This window comes from Apodemus sylvaticus, chromosome 9, assembly GCF_947179515.1.
Source record: "Apodemus sylvaticus chromosome 9, mApoSyl1.1, whole genome shotgun sequence".
NCBI classification, from domain to species: Eukaryota; Metazoa; Chordata; class Mammalia; order Rodentia; family Muridae; genus Apodemus; species Apodemus sylvaticus.
The window spans coordinates 84,185,818-84,192,448 of NC_067480.1; positions in this window are offsets into that span (position 1 = coordinate 84,185,818).

Below are 6,631 nucleotides of genomic sequence, written 5' to 3' on the forward strand. Positions count from 1 at the left end.
TCTGCCCCTTCCTGTGCTATCCTGCGCCAGAGGCCCGGAGGCCTCTAGCCTCTGTGCCAAGCAGTCTTAAACAACATTAGTCCCCTGTCCTGCTTCCCCTCCTGCCCCCCCCCCCCTTTCTGGCCACTGTCTCAAAGGAACGAGCTAGTGAGGCCAAGGCGGCCCTGCCCTTCGGACTTCCTGCCACGGGGGGACAGTGATGAGAGACATAGCCAGTTTCTCTCTATCCTTCAACACTGCTCCATGAACTAATCCCAGGAAGATTGGGAAACAGAAGACTTCTCTTGGCTGAAGAAAAAGAGATTGTTGATCAAAGAGCTCCAAAATCCAATCTGTAACCGGGCAAAAACCTATTGATAGCCAGGTTCTCCTCTAGTCACTGGAGAAAGTCCTGGGTCAGATGGACTAGCAATGCAAGACTGCCTCTGAATCCAGCACACAGCAGGAAGGGAGCTCTCCATGGCACCTGTAACAGGGCCACTACGTACAGAATACAAGTTCTGTCTGAAACCTAGCCTGCTCTCTCCCTCGTCATGGGAGGCATCTTCCCTAAGGGGGATATCGCCTACTCCTCACAAAAGAGCCACGAAGCTAACCTGTGCTGTGTGTGCACGCTGTGTTGTGTGTGCACTCTGTGCCGCGCTGCAGAAGGGCATGCTGGGTAGATCAGTAGCATCGCTCCAGCCACCTGTTTCTAAGGATTCTTGCTCCCTGATACTGTGACTTTTTTCTTCCTCTTCCTTCTTGTTTTTCTTTCTTCTTTCCAAATTCATTCTTTTCCTTCCTCCCTCAACCTTCCTATGAAGGTTTTCCTTTCTTCTCCTAGCCCCTAATCTATTACCACATTACTTTAATTGTGACAAAATGCCTGACAAGGAGCAATTTCTACAGCTTGGTGTGAGGAGAATGAGGTTCCGGGTCAGATTACCTTCGCAGCCAGGAAGCAAAAGAATAGGCAGGAAGTGGAGCCAGGCAGTCAGACCTCAGAGCCCGCCCCCAGTGAATCACTTCCTGCAGCATAACTCCGCCTCCTAAAGGTTCCAAAAAGTCACAACCAACGGAGGGCCAGTGTTCAAACACACGAGCCTGTGAGGGCTCTGGGTGACAAGTAATGATAGTGTCCTAGGTGGCTAATTAATCCTTAACCTCTCCTACAGGATGAGCACCAATGGGAGGGGGCTGAGAAGAAGGATGTCTCTGTTATTCAGAATTCAACCGACGTGACACACAGCAAGTTAATCTGGAAAGGTCTGGAGGGCAGATCTGTCTGAGGAGTTTGATGAGGTGACTTATCTCCAGCTAACAGAAATTTATAGGCACAATTCTGAAAGCTGGGAGAGCTGAACTCCATTTTAATTTTTAGATGCCTCCCCCAGAAGGCACAATAATGACACTCACAACTCGGAATATGTCCTTGACTTCAAACCACGTGTTCATGCACATGCCTGTAATACCATCGCAAAAGGCTGAGTTCAAGACCAGCCTGGACAATTAGGACTCTGACCCTCTCTGACTCCCTCTGTCTGTCTCTCAGACTCTCTCTCTCTCTCTCTCTCTCTCTCTCTCTCTCTCTCTCTCTCTCTCTCTCTCTCTCTCTCTTATTGGTAGAGAGCTCTTGCCTGGAATGTTCAAGGCCAGAGTTTCAATCCCCTATGCCACAAAACACACAAAATGCCTTAGCTGGACCTGGTGACACAAGGTCTGTCATCCCGGCTATTTGGAAGGATGACATTAGAGGATCTCAAACTTAAGGCCAGTCTAAATGCAACACGATTTCAAGGCCAGCCCAAGTAACTTGTCTCAAAACAGCAAGTGAAAGAAAGTCAGTGGCCCGCTCTGCTTTTGTGGTGGACAGCATCTCGTGCCTCCACTGAGATCTGTGGAGCACAGTTAGATTCATAGGGGAGGGACTTAACAGCAGGGAGTGCAGACGCCAGAAAGATGGTGCTTCAGCCAGTGGTCCCTGCTCTCTCTCCTGCCCTGCCTCGGTTTTTATTTCAGAGTAACAATGAGGGGGTGGGAGGTTCAGGGGGTGGAAAGGGAGAGCAAGAAGAACCGAAGCAAACAGAAAGGAGTTAATAGGACTCGCGAGAGGCCTGGTGAGGTAAATGCGCTTGCTCCCAAGTCTGGCAACATGAGTTTAATCCCCAGAGCCCACAGGGTAGAAAGTGGGAACTGACTCTTTCGATGTCCTAGGACCCAAAAATGCTCATTGTACGCATGCGCCTGTGCACAGCACACTTAGACACAGTGAAACAAATAAACATAATTTAGATGTTTTAATTAACATAAGTTCTACATAGGGAATAGTTATGGTATATAATTCTTTTCATATATTGCTGAATTTTACTTACAAGTACGTTGCTAATGGCCTCTGGATAAATATTCATAAGAGATACTGGTCTGTAGTTTGTTTTGCTTCTCTCTTCTCTCTCTCTCTCTCTCTCTCTCTCTCTCTCTCTCTCTCTCTCTCTCTGGTAAATTGATATGTATACATGTGTTCTGGTGTGCAGCTGAGCATATGTGTGTAGGGGCTGGAGGAGGAGGATGAATTTTGTGCCTTATCGCAATGAATCAGGGGATCCTTGAATCTGAAGTTTGTCATGTTTTCCTCCGGGCTGTGCTCAAGTCCCCAAGATGCAGCAATCCTCCTGTCTCTGTCTCAGCTATCCCCAGTGCTGGCTTTAGAGCTGGGCGCACCTTACCCCGCTTTGGGCTAGATACCAAGGTTCTAACTCAGATCTTCATTCATGCATACACTGCAAGCCCTTTACCAAGCCATCTCCACAGTCCATTCCTTTTGTTTCCTTAGAAAATGTTTTACAATGATCTACATTCTTCTTATCGGTATAAGCATTTTCTTGCATGTATGTATGTGCACCTCGTGCATGCCTGCTTCTTGTACAAGTCAGAAGCGGGAATCGGATTCCTTGGGAGCAGAGTTGTGGATCGTTACAAGGGACCATGTGGATGCTGGGAAAGAAACCTGGGTATTCCTCAAGTGTATGCACAGTGCGTGGGAAGTAAGCATCCTAACCTCCTGAGCCAACTCTACAGCGCCCTTCCTTTGTTTCTTAATAATGTGTTTGTGGTGAACGGAGGCTATTTTCGATAACTTAGGCTAAATAAAGCTTACTATTAAAATTAACTCCACCTGTTTCTGTTTTAATTTTTTTTGCTTCTGGAAAATTTAAAAAGGGGTGTGTGTCTATGTGGTTTACAGGGTTTTCTGTTCTAGCCAGTTGGAGATTTCCCAACTCAACACCTCACACGGTCCTTAAAATAGCAAGTCTTCCAGCCAGTTGCCACGTGACCCTTTCCTGCTTGGTGCTTTAAACTTTACCCTAGGGCTTAACCTGGCCCTGAATGATGGAGTTTCTAGAAAATTCCTGGAAGATGGATGCTTCCTTTGGATAGTGAAGATAAATACATCATTACCTCCCTTCAATGCCATTGATGTAGGTACAGGTAGGGGATGAGTTGAGTTCATCTTAAAGTAAAACCTCCAGGTGAATTTCAGGTGTAAGATGATCCAATGGTGAGCGCCGGAAGGAAGTGTGCCGGGAATCAGGTGTGGTAGGACATGACCTGTAACCACAGCATGGAAAGTCTGAGGCCAGCCTGGGCTACACAGCGAGTTCCAGTCCATAAGATCCAGCCACAAAAGAACTGTGGGAGAGTGGCACACCCCACTCTTAATGCTGGCTGGCCAGAAAAATGAGGGCCTCGGGGCAAAGTGACCAGTCTAACCACTAACTGGGGAAGGAAGTCATTAGCTAGAAGTCTCAAGTACCTTCTGCTCCTTGCCACATAGACAGACACCACAGAAGTAAAAAGGTGACCGTTAGGGAACAACCAATTGCTGAGAGGAAATTATTGAATGGATTTATGTACAGAAGAAGCCTTCTATCCTATAGTTGGTACGAGCATCAAATGAAATGGTGGAAGGTAGGTCCAGACAGAGCCAACACTCCACAAATAGCACCAGCCACTTCTGTCCACCACTCTGGCCAGTATCCTACCAGGTTGGATCTGAGGATATGGTACCCACTGTTATCCAACAGCGAGGTCTAGGATTGCACAAAATAAAACAATAAACCATGTATTTAATCATATCGCTAATATGAGTCAGACACAAACCCATCTGGAATTTTTATAAATTTAAAACACTGGTATTTTCTAATTTAAAAAAAAAAACAAAGTATTACTTCAGTTTAGAATAGTAAAATGCAATTAGAGTGTTTAGCACAGTTATTGTTCCATTTATTTATTTTATTGGGCACATAGACTGTACCACATATGTGGAGGATCAGAGACCAACTTGCAGGGGACAGTTCTCTTCTACCATGTGGATTCAGGGACTCAAATTGAGGTAATCAGGCTTGGGTGCAAATGTTTTTGCCTACTAAGCCACCTCAACAGCACTTCACCGAGTCTTTAATATCTGATGAGCATGACAAAGTGTTTTCAGAATACCCAGTACATAGCAAGTACTCTGTAACTGTACATATGAAGAAATTGGAGTCCTCAGTTATTGTAAACCTAAGGGATCGTTGGTAGAGCATCTGCCTAGCATATTAAGAGGCCTTGGGTGAGAGCGAGGATGGGGAATTCAGGCAAGCCAGATGGCTTTGTGAATTACATCTGGAAGTCTGGGAATGGTGAGTCTGTTCTTTCATTTAGAGAGTCTGCATTCGGTCCTCACACTAACGAATGCCCAACTGAAAATGAGCGGTTGGGGACCAGGCTAGCAAGTTGCCTCCGGAGGAAATGTGGTCACATCAACCTGAGCTCCATCCCTAGGACCCGCATTGTGGGAAAACTACCTCAAACTCAAGCTGTCTTCTGACCACCACTCGCATGCTATGACATGCACTCACATGCACTAGCACACACACACACACACACACACACACACACACACACACACCGACACATGCGCATACACACACATACACACACATAAACACACACCAAATCAGTATGTAGTCACTAAAAACAAAGCAGTATGGTAAAGACAGGCCTGTATTCCACAAGTAAAGCATCTACCATGGGTCTTGGGGTTGGGATGGTCTTGGTGTTGGGACCTCCAGGTAGACCTGGAGGTCAGGGATAGGGTATTTCTGAGGAAAACCTTCTTAGCCAGAGGAGAAGGAAATCTGGGATTGGCTGGGCCTTTCAGAGATTTGTGGGTGATTTGCTATTGCAGGAGGTGAGGCAAAGAAAGGAAGGAACAATTAAAAGAGGCAAAATCTGAAGAGAAGGGAGGGGTTGAGGAGAGGAGGGAAGGGGAGGGGAGAAGGAGAGGAGGGAGGAGGAAAGGAAGAGGAGGGAAAGGGAGGGAGAGGGGAGGAGGAGGGAAAGGGAAGGGAAGGGGGAGGGAGAAGGAAAGGGAGGGGGAGGGGAATAGAAAGGGGTAAGGGGAGGAGAAGAGAGGGGGAAGGGGAAGGAAAGGGGTAAGGGGAGGAGAAGAGAGGGGAAGGGGGAAGGAAAGGGAAAGGAAGGGAAGGGAGGGAAAGGGGAAGGGAGGGGAGGGAAGGGAAGGAAAGGAAGGGGGAGAGAGAAGGGAAGGGAGTGGAGGGGGAAGGGAAGGGAAAGGAAGGGAAGGGAGGAGGAAGGGGGAGGGAAAGGAGAGGAAGGGGGAAGGGAAGGGAAGAGAGGCGGAGGAGAGGAGAGGGGAGGGAGTGTTTGAAAAGTGGAGAGATGCTCAGGTCCAGAAAGGGTAGATTTTTTTGTTGTTGTTGCTGTTGTTTTGGGGGTGTTTTGTTTTGTGTTGTTTGTTTGTTTAAATAAGAGGAATTTAGGAATTTAGGAATTTAGGACAGAGCCTAAATAACTTGGAGGACATCCTAGAGGAGACATTTGTCTGAAAAGTCCAAGAGGAGAAAGGCTGCCCCTGTCAGAAACTGGAGGGGAGATGTGTGGGATGATGTGCTTGTCCGAAGTCCCCTGCTGCTGGAAAGGGAGTCTGTGGCCATGGAAGGCCCCTGAGGAGCAAGCGGGGCTGGAGAGGGAGGATGTGGAGAGCCAACCCGGCCATTTTCATGGTTGGAAACCAACCCTCTCAGCCCATGAGAACATTCTGTAAGGAAGACGAAAGGCATTACTTAGGTCGTAGCCTCTGGGGTGGTTTTACCCTGAAGAGATAACCAAAGTACTTGGAATGTCCACCTATTATTTTATCACAGTTCGGCTTTCAACTTAATTAAGTCGGCCTTTATGCTTACGACTGAGCAGGGAATGTTCTGGGGTGAAATATGTCGAAACATGTCACAGCCTGTGGGACAGCTTCGCTCCTCTCCCACTGCGGACACGGCTGCCTGCCGCTGAGCAAAGGCTCACTGTCACCCTGGCCATTTAAATGACACAACTGTCCTCGGGATGGGGAATTACAGTAAATCTGGGTTGGCAACCCAGAAGGTTTAATAGGGGCTCCGTGAAGGGGGTGAGGTTTCTTAACCTAGGGCGGCCCATCTGCTCCGTGCAATAGGGAGTTCTGTCCCAAGCGCTCTGGCAAGCCAACCATGCTGTCCTTGCAGAGACCAGATCCTAGGGCCAAGTGGGAGGCTTATCTGGGCTTGACAGCCTCAGGACAGAGGAAAAAGAGAAAGAAAAAGAAGGTCTTGGAACA